At 33.3% G+C, this 14,477-nt stretch overlaps 1 protein-coding gene across 1 annotated transcript in view; it reads right to left on the bottom strand.

Moving 5' to 3' along the window:
- The window catches only part of LOC309970187 (serpin B6-like), a gene marked incomplete at both ends in the record, with an annotated part of 127,316 nt that overhangs the window by 72,761 nt on the left and 40,078 nt on the right, over positions 1–14,477 (bottom strand).

Raw genomic sequence — 14,477 nt, 5'->3', positions numbered from 1 at the left:
CCAACAAAGGGCATTCTTTGATGGTCTTGTTATTGAGCCATTTTGTTCCCCACAAAGTCTAAAGTTTATCTCAGAAGTTTGGGAATGATTTTCCATATCCCTAATTGCCTGGTCTGCATTTTTCTCTGAGAATTTACACCAAAACTTTCTGAATCTCTTTATACTTTTAATCTACATGTCTATCAGTAATGCCAATAACACCAATAATGGCATGACAAAATAAACCAAGTCAAGAAACTAAGCTTTGGAGGCACACAGACCTGGGACAGCCCTTTTACAGTTTATGATTCTAGACAAGAGATTTCATCTACCTGAACTTTAGTTCTCTCATATTGTAATATGTTCTTCTATAAGAAAGCAGAAAGGCACATAAAGTTCCTAAAACATAAAGGGTTCTTAGTAAATGGCAACTTTTATATAAAATTGAGTTTTATTGTATAAATTAAGAATTTTAAAAATTAAATTGCACAAAATTATATATCTATAACATCAAGATGTGCACATATCAAATTTAATGAGGAAATCAGGGTTTACCATTTCAATATAAGAATTTAATAATGAAGACTTAGTCCTCAAAAGTATACAACTGTAGGAGAGCAGCAGACTTGCCATCCATAAGCCTTATGAAGTACTTATCCTTGAAAAGGTTTGTGTAATTACATGGGTGAAACATTCCCAGGGTCATGAAGTCACTTTAAGAAATTATGACTCACCTGTGCAAAAGTGATTCCAGATGATAGATGACACTGGAAGAATTATTTCCCCAACTTTAATGTATATCACTCTTACCATCATTTGCTTGTTTTATAAATTTTCTTCTCTGTAATTTATCTAATTTGACCCACTGATTGATCTGCTTCCCTGACTTTCAACCTTTCTATTTTAATTAAATCATTTTCCCTCTTGGCCCAGGATTACTTTGACAATATGATAATGAATTCCCTTAGTGATAGCTAAGTGCCCCCATTTTTGCCTTATCTCTCTCTCTCTCTCTCTCTCTCTCTCTCTCACACACACACACACACACACACACACACACACACACACACACACACAACTTTTAGTGTCTTCACTGATAACACTGGCAAAGATTGGCCTGGTCCCCAAGCTATTCAGGGACAAAGTTATTCTGGTGATTGCTTCATTTCAGCTTTCTTTATGCCTTTGTATATATGTATATTTTATTGTTATATTCCCACCTCACTATTTCCTGGCAATCTACTTCAATAAGAATGTATATCACTTTTAAACTGCTATTAAAGAAAGTATTTACAATATTAAGTCACTGCATTATTAGTTACTTCTTTACCCCTGTAAGTGTTAATAGTGCTGAGGATTCTAAGTTGTACAGGCTACAATTAATTTGAAAGACAATTTATAGCCGTGATCTTTCATGATCAAAAACACTAAAACTTTGTGTAATATCTTTACACCATATAAGATGAATTATTTTATGATAAATTTTAATCACAGAAAAAGAAACCTGTCATGCTCATTTTGTTGAAACAGTTTCTAAGATTGTCTTGAAGCAACTCATTCATTTCCCAGCATGATTTTCTTAGTCATTGAAAAGAATGTGTTGGCAGAAGATGTGCAATTGTCTGCAACTCAACTGACTCTTCAATTTCACTTTTGAAAATAATTCACTTTTGGTGCTGAGCTATTTTGTGTGACAGAGTCCCTGATTGCTCACTTAACAGACACTCTTAGCCAATTTAGCACTGAGCACTTTTCAATAATTCATAATTCCTTAAATGCTCAAATCCCTTGCCTACATTTAGAAGGGTAATTTGTGACAGTGACTATGTTAAAATCACATGTTTCTTTATCATAGCACAACAATTTTCAAGCCATCAACTTTCCTTGTCTCTCATTATTATCTATTAAAAATTAGGATTTTTAATAATTTGGAATAATCATTACACAAATAATATTTGCTTATTTCAACTTATTGTTATGATATTTGTTAAAGTATCTTTCTTTTCCTAAGAAATGTGACCAATGTATAACAATTACCATTATTTAAATAGAGTCATGTCTACATAGGCAACAGTTTAGGAATGAATGAATGAGAAAGGAAATGAATAATTTATGGCATCAAAATTCAGTTATTTAGAATACATCTTTGAAACTCTTAGGGGAAAATGATGAGAAGTGAGGCTGCTGCCTACCCATTCTCCCCTGTTTAGGGGGTCTCCCTAAGAACATAATAGATCCAATACAAAATTTTGACCTTTTGATCTTACAATGCAAGTCCATGGACCATCTGACCTTGGGAACCCTCCAGAATAATTCAAAGGTGTCTCACAAGCTATACATAAGACAATCTCAAAGTATGTCAAAGAAGTTTTCATTCTTCTCTCTTCTAGTTTTCTGTGTAAATTTTTGTGAAATTCTGTCCAAACTTTGTAGTTGTTTTAGTGCTACCTTATATGCATGTAACGTTGATAATGTCCTGTCAATATTAGAATTATGTTCTCTCTCATTTCTCTATTAGTATGGAGGGATCATTTGTTACCAGGACTCTTTTATTTCCCTAAGAGAGAAACATTGCTTCAAGGAGCTAATAATATGTGACTACAAACATTTAAACTTGATGTAACACAATCTACCATTCTTGGAAATAACAATGTAAATAATAGATAGTAATAAAATACTGGCAATGCATATAACAAGTGCATAACTATAAGTTTAATTAAAAGTTTGGAAAATTAGAAAAAAGACAAAAGAAGGACAGTAGAAAATAGGGGAAAAACATATAAATAGGCTGTCACCAAAGTGGAGAGGAAAACAGTCACTAAAGCTAGAGAAATGAAAACTGAATTAAAAGTTCCACTTCCCATCTTCTGATTCACAAAAAGACTATAATAAAAGGAGCGATAAACTCATTGCTTCTGGAGATTCCAGGGGAAAAAATCATGACATTTTCATTCAATGCTAATAAAATGTGCATTATGTATATTTTTAAAATTCTTGGATTGCCTTATGACCATAATTATTAAAATAGTTTCCACTTTTGCAAATTTATTCCATAGAAATAAGAAGTAATAATATAGACCGCAGTATTGTCTGAGAGGAGGGAAAAACTCTGTAAGGAATCTCAATGTCACTCAATGCAATATGTATACCTGTGTAGCTCTTTGTAATTGTTGTAGGTTTATGTACATTTTTCTTTGTACATTAATTAAGATAAAAAACAACTGAAGAATTTGGTCAAATTCCAAGGAGATGATTTACTTCATTCACATTCGAAAGTTAGCTCTGTCCATGGCTGGCGTATAAATTCCTGAGAATAGTAAACAGATTTCTTGCAGCATTCAGGAAAATGCTTTTTTTCAAGACCACAAAGAGCAGTCTGAAGAGCCAGTCTATTTTTCCAGAAGGATCCTATAGACCAAAGAAGTGATTAGTTGGAAAACGAATGAGTAAGCAAAAAATGTCAAGGCAGCAATTTCTACCCCTCTAATTAAGTCCTTCATCATTTTTCTTTCCTTACTGGTCAGAAGTCATTTTCACTTAAGGGAAGAATGGTTGTATCTCTTCCTGTTTTTGGTGCATGATATTGGGCCAGGTGTTTAGTAGACGTTAAATACACATATATCATATGGAATTATTCAGATGAATCAATTCTTTCTTTCTGCGAGTTCTGTTGTTTTAAAGTATACATTGGTGTCTGTTTGCAATTATTTTGTAAAATTTCATCATTTTGCCATCATTGGGTTTGGATCAGGTAGGTGTAATATACAGCAAACTTGTGTGACAGGAAATGAATATGGAAATTTGAATGAAACACATAGGCATGTCACTGTCCTCTTTTCCATCATCAAATAAGATATACTTGGTATATTGTGGACCACTAACACAGAATCATTTTAATACCTCTGGGAAATTTAAACAAATGAAACTTGATATTAAAGGGTGGCAGAATATACCACCCCCAAATATGCCACTCTGGCATGTTGACTATTTTGAGTTAAAGTTACTTAAAAAACAGCAAATAGAAGAAAAACACTGATCTTCCTTCTTTTAAAAAAAGCAAGAGATGAAATTCCCATGTGAAAGTTGCCCTTCCTGTACCATAAGGAAAGTAACATTTTTATCATTAAAGATAAGAAATTTAAACTGAGAGAATTCTGTACAAATAGGCCTTGGTAAAATAATTTGTATCTTCCTTTAGCTGCCTCATAATTTAGTTACTTTTCCACAATTGTCGGTCTTTGCAGGTTTCACCATTTCTTGGAGTCTTCGTTTCCTTTTGAGGGCTCTGGTGTCATGAAAAACTTACTTAAGTGTGTATGCTTCCCTTGTTAATCTGTTTATTGTCAGTTTAATTCTCAGACCCAGTTGAAAAACCCAGAGTGTAGAGGTAAAATTTTGCCTCCCTTACGATTTCAAATGGAAATTTTAATAACTGGTATTTAAATCCAGCTACTTAGTTCTGGAAAATTTCTTATGAAATAGGTGTGCCATTCTTCTACTTTTGAAAATAAATGGGTATATAATAATTCAACACTAGCATTTGTGTTATCTAAATAATTTTGTGCAGAAGGAACTACTTCAATTCCCAATGTCAATTAATTCTCTTTTCCAAGGCTTTAGTGAAGATATTAAATAACACCTGACTTCATAGCAACCCTAGCAGCACTGATTCTGCCTCATATTCTTTGACATTTTATCACGGTGATTAATTTATCTATTGCCCTCTAGTATTTTTCGATAGCATGGCAAGTTATTTTCCTCCCTTCAAGAATATATTCCATACTAAGCCCTTTCAAATCAATTTGTGGAAGTAAAATTTCATAGAACATATTTACTAAAGCTCATATAAATGAAGTGTTCTAGAATGTCTTCTTCTACTAATTTGTATTTCTACTAGGAAAAACTGTGTTAGAATGATTTCTACATAAAACAGACATGTGGCATAGCTCTCACAATCATACATTTAGGCTCTATTTTACTATATTTCAGATATATTAAAAGTTAACTTCTAAATGTCATATCCTCAGAATTTTATGAAAATCTACCTTATATTTACTTCATCACCTGTGATGACCATAATACATGTAATTTTTTCAAATAGCTTTGGAAATGTTTAAGTTAAAATGGAAAAGAGTGGGTCATCCAGAAAGTAGGTCATATTTAATGAACATGTCATTGCAATTAAAGTGCATTGTTTGATTTGTTTTGGATTTGTTTGCCCTAATAACCACAGAAAGATGTAACCCTTAGCCACCCAGAAGTGCCCAAGGTTAAGGGTGATGGTCATTTGTTGGAAGCCTCTATCTATATAGTTTCTAGGACTTGAAAGAAGACTCAACCTGCCTCATTAAACTGTCAACTCCTTGTATTTAAAAAAATCTGAAGGCCAATGTTAGGTAATATGTATAAAATATATATTATATGACAGGGAAAGGTCTAAGAGGGATTTAAGCACCCTCTGCTTAATTTATTATTCCTCTCATTAATGCATAAGGTAACTACTAGAGGTTAATACTCAACTCAATAAGCAGATAATAAGTCCTCAGGGTGATGAAAGCAGGTTTGTTTTCAGAAGCAAGATATCCTGGATAGGAAAGTCAAAGACACTGGCAATTTTGAAAAAAAGGTGGACTTGAGTTAGAGAATAGCTCAGGGTGTTCTAGGCATCCAGATGACAGTCAAACTGCAATCAAGAAATAACACAGACCTGGAGGTGGAGGGTAAGTGGTTACTCTGTTGTTCTCCCTAAGGTTGATCAAATCTTGTTCTATAAAAAATAAAGGAAAGAGACGCCAAATAGAACATCAGGAGAGGCAAGTGAGATGGCTGTAAAAATACAGATTTTAATATCAGAAGACCTCAGTTTGATCCCCAAATTTACCATTTATATTAGTCATGACACTTAGCCATTCTGAGCTTCACTTCCTCAAAGGAAAAATAAAGTATAATTTACAAGATGAGAATGAAGATTAAGTTGGACAGTGCACACAGAAGGTCCCTGGATTAAATGCTAGTTTGTTATAACAAGTACAAATGTTCATTATAATTATATTTTCCTGAATAAGTTAACAAATGAAGCTATAATTATTTTTTTAAAGATTTGGAATTAGCCTCCTCTTGAATGACCTTAGGTAGATATATGGATGAAGAGATGGATGTACATATTTATTTTTTTCTCTATTCAAATATAACCTATATGACAGCTTAAAGACCACCTTTGAGATTTGCATGCAATTTTCTTTAACCTCCTTTTTATATCTAGGGAGAAGTCCAAATCCTTTCCTTAGATTTCTGCAAATCCGCAGAAGCTTACATTCTCTGGTTTACAGTTCCCTCTTCTTGTTGACCTCCCATTCACACTTGAGTTTTACTTCTAAAGCCTGAGCATAAATTTGGACCATAATCCCTCAAAAATGCCCAACTTAACAAGGTATGAGTATGTGGAGTATACTCCATTGCTATTAGGCTGTAATTAAACACTACTTTTAAAGTTTAATATTAGATGTACTTGTTCTTCAAAATCTTTTAATCACTCCCAGGGTGGTAATTTCTCTTTGATAAAATTTTTTCTCTAGCAAACTTCAACCCATCCCTGCTCAAACATGTTGCTTGATTCCCTTCTCTCTCCCTTGAAGCTCTCTCTAACTCAGTATTCACGTTAATTATGAGTTGTTTCTATGTTTTACTGCTTCATTCCAAACCATGCCTTAGGATCTCATGTTTTCCATTGAAAATGGCCTGTCAGCATTTTTTGAAAAAAAAAATTACATCAGGAAATAAGTTATATGAGTCCCTGGAGGCTGATGGCACCTTAGTTATGAATATAAATAGCCTTTATTTAACTTTGTTATCCAAGTATTTATGAAGCATGTGGTCTATTTGCAATACTGATAATATGCATTTTACCCCTTATTCTTTACTCTTCACAGGTTTGTTAATTTTTGAGAAGTAAAATATTAATCATGTTATTTTTCTCTACATCCTGTTTATTTGCTTTGAGTATTCTCACTATTCAAAGTCACCTCCAAGGATAAAGATGTGTGTCTTTTCTATAGTAAGTTAAAAGAATGGGTCTTATTCATTGTATAAAACCCCTAAATAGGTCCTCCAAGGATGTGAAAAGTAAGTTCAGCATTTTCATGTAACAGTGAATTAGAGCAACCTTCTACAAATAGGCATTTGCTTTCTTTTTGTTAGCTTGCTTTTTGCTCTAAGTTAATTTTATAATCTTATGATCATCATCCAATCATAAAGAACTTTTCTTTTTCATGAAATTCTTTCACCAGTATAATTAGTGTCTTGTGTCTTGCTTTTCTTATGCTAAAAAATGTTTACAATTGTTTTGTTATGTTCTTCAACACTTTCTCTGTATCTATATTTATAAGGTTGATATACACAATTATTTTGCTTTTTAGCATATTAATAACATATCTTGATCTATTATCTCTATCTCTATATATTTGTTATAAAGTGAGCATAAACATTAAATTCCTATTGTAACCCTTAATAATATGTTGGTGTATTTATGCATATATATTTATATGATACTAATGCTATGTGAGCTTGAAAGTATACTTCATGAATATTCACTTGAATTCACTCCCTGCTTTGCACCTTAGTGTAATTAGTAAAAAGAGCCTTATTTCAAATCCTACCTCAGTCACTCACTAGCAGTATAACTTTTGACAATTTACATAATCTGCCAAAGCTCAAAAATCATCATATCTTCACTAGGGATTTGAGGTTATGGTGCTGCTTGTGCTTATGACAAGTTAGTTCCCTTTGTATTCTTTCTTATCCACCTTTTCTCCTTTCCTCTCTTATTTGACTCTTCCTTTCCTTCTTTACCAATTCTTCAACTTTTGAGAATTTTCTCAAGTCCCACTCCATCTATGAAGTCTACCTTGATCACCCAAAATATTTACTTTCTGAAAAGTGCCTTCTGGAACTTGTACTCTGCTCAATTATTGATTTTAACTTGGATTTAGTTTCTTCGTTGCTCCATATGTGTGAATTCTTTCCTCACATCAAGTTTTTATGCTCATTAAAGTCAGAAAAATGTTTGAGATGGGCTTATCATAGATTTTTTTATATAATTCTCCTATTATGTCAAGGTAAATGTATTGCATATTGAAAATATTCAGTAATTTTTTATCATTTTTGTTTGTATTTACTTTGAAAATATGCCATGATGCCATCAGCCTATGCTGCACAATAAATATCATTAAGAGTGCTCACTATTACGTCAGTTTCATTCTCACACGTATTTGGGCCTTTTCCTATATCTGAGACAGCTTTGCAAACACATATTGCTTTTTTCATCAGACTGACTTGGGAAAATTAAATTATGCCGTAGGAACAATATTCTCCAAAATTAAAACATCACCTTAATGTACTGGTTAAATAATAGTCATAAGTTTTAGTGAATGTTGAAATATTATATAATCTGTTGAAATTATGAGAGTCTGATCCACAACCTAACTGGAAAATACCCAATAAACCTTTCTTGGGCTATGTCTCCATAAATAAAATAGAGATGAGCGTTAACATAATTTATTCAAAAGTTCTCTTACACAAAAGTATGACAGAATTACTATTTCCAAAAATGAACTTGTCAAACCTGAACTATTAACTTTGAACACTTAAATGGAACAATTTCCTTGTGCAAATAATAGAATGGTAAATTCCGACCATTAATAGTATAAGTTATCTTGCTTAACTAATGTTTCTTCCCCACCTATTCAATAATAATAAAATTAAATTAAAATTAATATTATTTTAAACTGACACCAAAAGAAATTTGCTAAAGCACAACTTGGATCATGTTCAAAATTTCCGGAGAATGACTTGCTTTCCAAATACACAGTCACCAGCTAACCTTTAGAGTTAGTTTTTTTCCAAATTTATTTGTGACTTACCTTTATAAACTTAACTCATCTTAATTCAAACCAAATAGTCCAGTCCTGCTCTGAATACTTATAACATTCTGTGACCTTTTTTGTCCTATTTAAACCATATAGTGCCCTGCATTTTTTAGGTCTGAATGAGTGATCTCCTTTATTAAACAATGGTTCCTCAGAGCTTATATTGTTCAAGGCAATGGCCAAGAGGGGCCTTACAAAAAGAAGTCCAGTTGAGGTTTAGGCTTTAACCTAACGAGTGTTCCATCTACAGATATCAGGTGTTTCTAGGCTCATCAGGAGCTATTTGCGTTTACTGATCTGTAATAGGATTTTTGTTGTTTTGTGATTTTTGCTTGAGAGGTGGAACAACTACAGTGATGTATTTGTATATTTGATGGAGGGAATAGAATTGTCCTCAGAAAGGAAGAAGATGGCAAGCATCTTATGAGATCAGACAACAGTTGTTCATGAGCACAAGATTTGTGTAAATCCCCAGAAGCAATTGCTGACTATTTGCTGGGAGATGAGCTTCCGTATTCTGAGGCAGAGACAAAATCCAGAGATAACACTATGGATGCTGCCTTTGTACCCATAAGAAGTGTTCAGTGGAAACCTGGATTTTAATTATTTTAAACTGACTATTTTCCCAAGTAGTAGCTCTGCTATAATCAAATGTTCTCCCCTACTATCTCACAAAAGGCATACATTTCTATATTTTTATTAGTCTTTTACCTTTCTTTGGAACCTCACCTCTGCACCTTCCTACAATCAAATTTCACTCTTCCTTCAAGGTTCAACATCAGTATGAAGTTTACAAAAAGCTTTCCTCTACAGTTTTTGCCTGCTTATGTTCATCAACTCTTATTCATTACCATTTCACAATATTCAGTTTAATTGCACTGGTCTTTGAATTGTTCATTTCGAATAGGTTGCCCGTTTCTCTCTAATCAGATCTTCAGCTAATTTAGAGAATGGCTTTGTCTGTTACAGTGTTCATATGGTAAATCAGGACTCAATGCTTTAGATAGAGTGCAAGCCCTATAATTAGACTGTCCCAGTTTAAACCTGGATCCATCAATTGACAATTAGATATGTGAGACTGTACAAGGTGTTCATCTCTCTATACCTCACCAGCACAGTGAAGATAATGTTACCTCTTTCATATCCTTTTGTAAATATTTCACAAGTTATTCCAGATAAATATTTAAATGGTGCTTGGCATGCAGTAGGAGAGGTCTAAATGTCAGCTATTCTTCTTACTGCTCTTGCCTATATTGTTTTACCTATAAATAAGGTAAGCATTGCCATTGCACACAGAGGAAAATTATATGCTGTACAAGAAGCTATATAACTGAAGGAACAAACTTAAGAATCAAGAATCCTAGAAGGGAGTTTATATTCCAGGAATGTGTGCCTTAACTTTTGTGGTACCTAACAGTACAAGGAAGTTTGTATTGTCAAAGCAGAGACCAGAGAGAATGGGTTGAGATATCAGCTCTGTTAATGACTTTTGTCCAGATAAGTAACCTAGGCCAATTTCAAATATATACAGAAGTAAATGGAATACTATAATAACTCCTATTTATACCAAATTGAACATCAGAAGTAAATGGAATACTATAATAACTCCTATCTATACCAAATTGAACCTCATGTTTAATTTTGCAATTACAGTCTATCAGATAACACCCACCACCATGGACAAAGGAAGAAAGCATTAGCTAGCAGTACATTAAAAATGGGAGGACTCGGGCTTCCCTGGTGGCGCAGTGGTTGAGAGTCCGCCTGCCGATGCAGGGAACACGAGTTCGTTCCCGGTCCAGGAAGATCCCACATGCCGTGGAGCGGCTAGGCCCGTGAGCCATGGCCAGTGAGCCTGTGCGTCCAGATCCTGTGCTCTGCAACGGGAGAGGCCACAACAGTGAGAGGCCCGCTTACCGCAAAAAAAAAAAAAAAAAAAGAGGACTCAATTATAAAAGAAATAAACAACCTGTGTAAAACTTTGGCCAAAGATCTTCCAGATGCATTTCCAAAGAAGATAAACAAATGGAAAATAAGCGTATGAAAATATATTCTACATCATATGTCATCAGGGAAATGCAAATTAAAAGAACATTGAGATGCCACTACCTACCTATTAGAATGGTTAAAATTCAAAACACTGACAATACCATATGCTGGTGAGGATGTAGAGCAATAGGAACTTTCATTCACTGCTGCTAGGAATGCAAAATGAGATAACCACTTAGGAAAACAGTTTGGTAGTTTCTCACAAAAATAAACACACTCTTACCACATAATATAACAAGTGTGCTCCTTGATATTTACCCAAAGGGGTTGAAAAATTATATCCACACAATAACCTGTACATATATGTTTATATAAGCTTTATTCAAAACTGCCAAAACTTGGGAGAAACTAAGATGTCTTTCAGTAGGTGAATGACTAAACAAAGTTTACTACATCCAAATAAAGAAATATTATTCAATGGTAAAAAGAAATGATCTATCAATAAATGAAAGAAGCCAATCTTAAAAGGCTACACACTGTATGATTCCAAGTATATGACATTCTGGAAAAGGCAAAACTATGGACAAAGTAAAAAGATCAGTGATTGCCAGGGTTTGGTGGGAGTCAGTGATGAATAAACAGAGCACAGAGGAGTTTTATGGCAGTGAAAATACAGTATATGATACCATAATGATGGTTACATGTCATTAAACACTTGTCCAAACCTATAGAGTGTACATGCTAAGAGTAAACTTTATTATAAACTATGAGTTTTTGGTGATTATAAAGTATCACTGTAAGTTAATTAATTGTAATCAATATACCACTCTGGGGGGGATGTTGATAACCGGGGAGGCTATGCAAGTGAGGTGGCAGGGAATATGTGGAATATTTCTGTGTCTTCCTCTCATTTTTTTTTCTATGAACCTAAAACTGCTCTAAAAAATGAAGTCTTAATTTTAAAATATCACAGTGCTATGTGAATTAAGAATATAAAGTATTATTATTTTTATGGAGAAAGTCTCTTAAAATAGAATCCCCCAAATATCTTATAGTTCCATTGGGCAGAGTGATCTAGCCATCATTTACTTTTTGGAGAAAGGGAGGAGAAGATAAAGAAACAAGTTAGTTCCAAGGTTTATTAAAAGAAATAGGAGTAATTAAGCAGAAAATCATCTATCATTTTCTGGTTTCAAACTGCATTCTTTCCAATCTTCTATACCTCTTGCATCTTGAGATACTACATTAAGCAATGAGAATAATTGAAAAAAATTGTAGTTTTGAAACTCCCAATAATTTGGCTGGATCAAGGAAGAAAAATGAGCTTGGAAAAGGTAAAATACTTTTTTAATAGTAATCATGAAACTTACAGATGTCCTATGGTATCAAAAATGTTTAATTTGCTAGCATTCCCCATTCCTTGATCATTTTCACTCAAGAATCATCTATAGATCTTTAAATACAGCCACAGACCACAAGTGGATCCTGAGCACTTAGAATGTGCCAAGTGTGATTGAGGAAAAGCTGATTTTTAATATTCTTAATCTTAATTAATTTAAATGTAAAATATGATGCTAAATTTAATTGTTGGAAAACAAACATGTGTGGAATGACTCATGTATGTGAATCTATATTTGCAATTGTAAATTGCATGGAATCCAATATGAATCAAGGATTTCCAAAAAAATTTAATGGCTAGATTAAGATGTGCTATTAGTGAAATATCTCATTAATAATTGTCATTTGAAAAAAAAATAATAATTGTCATTTGATATATGCTGCAATGATAATAATTTGAATATATTGTATTAAATAAAATGTTGTAACAATTTCACCTGTTTCTTTTTGGCTTTTAAATGTGCCTATTAGAAAATTTCAAATTATCTATGTGGCCCACATAATATTACTATTATACAGAGGTGCCCTGAACACAATGCAATATAGTTGCAAATAACATGCGTCAGTTTCTCCCTTTTATGTTTGCCACTGTTTTTCTCTTAGAGCTGAAATTATCCTTGACTTTCCAGTGCAAATTATTTTCCTATTAAAGACTATGTCATACACAATGATTGGCTGAACTACAGAATTTACTTAAAACAATCAAAAGCAGACTCTTCGGGTATAATTTTAGTCATTTTAGAATCTGAATGTTTTAAGGATAGGCTTTAATTATTGTTCAGATTCAATCTGAGGAAAAACAGTGATGCTAACCATCAGGTCCTCATCTCTTCCTCCTATATTAGTTTCTTCCCTCAGAATGGAAGTTTAACTACCTTTTTTTTGAGGTATTTAGTATCTGAAGGATCATTCCTCAGCATCCTTTAAGGCATGCCTACTTTAAAGCATTCCTTTTCAGCAACAGCTTAAAGATCACAGTGTTTAGTGAGTAAATTTCAAGTGTTTTTCTAACCCCATTTATTTTAGGCTTATTCATATGTTCATTCCTTTAACAGCTGTAGAACCTATCCTGAACCTAATTCTTTACTTCTCAAGTGAAATTTTAAGTGGAAACCCAATATATAAAACAATGAGATAGAAGTGGAACCCTGAAGAGAATCTACAGAAGCACTGAAAAATTAAACAATCCTCACTCAGCATACTTTTCAACTGCTGTGAGGGCCTCTGGGACACCTTGTTGGAAATTAGAAGAACATATTATTAAAAACTTCTATAGCTCTATATTGCAGGTCTTGAAGAGTGAGAATTTTGGATTAAAAATAAGTTTTGGTCACAGACTAGCTATGCATATTTAGGCTGCCACTTACACTGTGAAAGGCTTTCATCACGCATAAAACAGAAGCTGATCAAAATTATCTCACAAGGTTTTTGTGAGGAGTAAATAAAATAATGTTCATAATTTTTCTGGCATATGTAAACAACAGTTCTTACTTTATATTATATACCTTGAACTAACCTGTTCTCTTTATAATTGCCAATAATTGGCAATTATAATTACCAATCTTACACATTATTCCAATCTTACACATTGCCAATCTTACACGTTATCCACTATAGTGCCACTAAAGTAATCTATATAAAATGCAAATTTATCCATGCCTATACCTGCCTATCATATACAGAGGAAAAAAAATAAAACATCAAACTTGGATAGCAAGTAAGACAGTTCCTGAGCTGTTCTTTAGCTCTGTGGCTTCCTGCTTTGCACTATAAGCCCGAATAACATGACCAAAGTGTTTCATGACTCAGTACTTTATCTCAGTCCATTTCCTTTGCCTACAACACCCAAATACGTGCAAGCATTGAAACATGATAATATAGAATAAACTCTATCTTAGTCAGAAATAATTCCTTTGTAAATAAACAAACAAAACAAAAACTCACTCAAGGTGATCTCAGATAAGGGTGATTTATATTCAGGATGGAGTAGTATTTCATAAACCCTATAGTTGAACTGAAATTTATTAAAACTTATTTCTTGAGGTCAGATCAAGATGGTGGAGTAGGAGGGGGCAGAACTCACCTGCCCCTAAGAACATATAAAAAATACACCTATATGTGTCACAAATCTCACTGAAAACTGACTGGAGACTGGCAGGAAGACTTGTACAACTAAGGCTTTGAGAA

Source organism: Leucopleurus acutus (assembly GCF_964270905.1).
Source record: "Leucopleurus acutus genome assembly, chromosome: 12".
Lineage (NCBI taxonomy): Eukaryota > Metazoa > Chordata > Mammalia > Artiodactyla > Delphinidae > Leucopleurus > Leucopleurus acutus.
The sequence above is the reverse complement of the archived record's forward strand: the minus strand, read 5'-3'. Positions and strand labels throughout refer to the sequence as shown.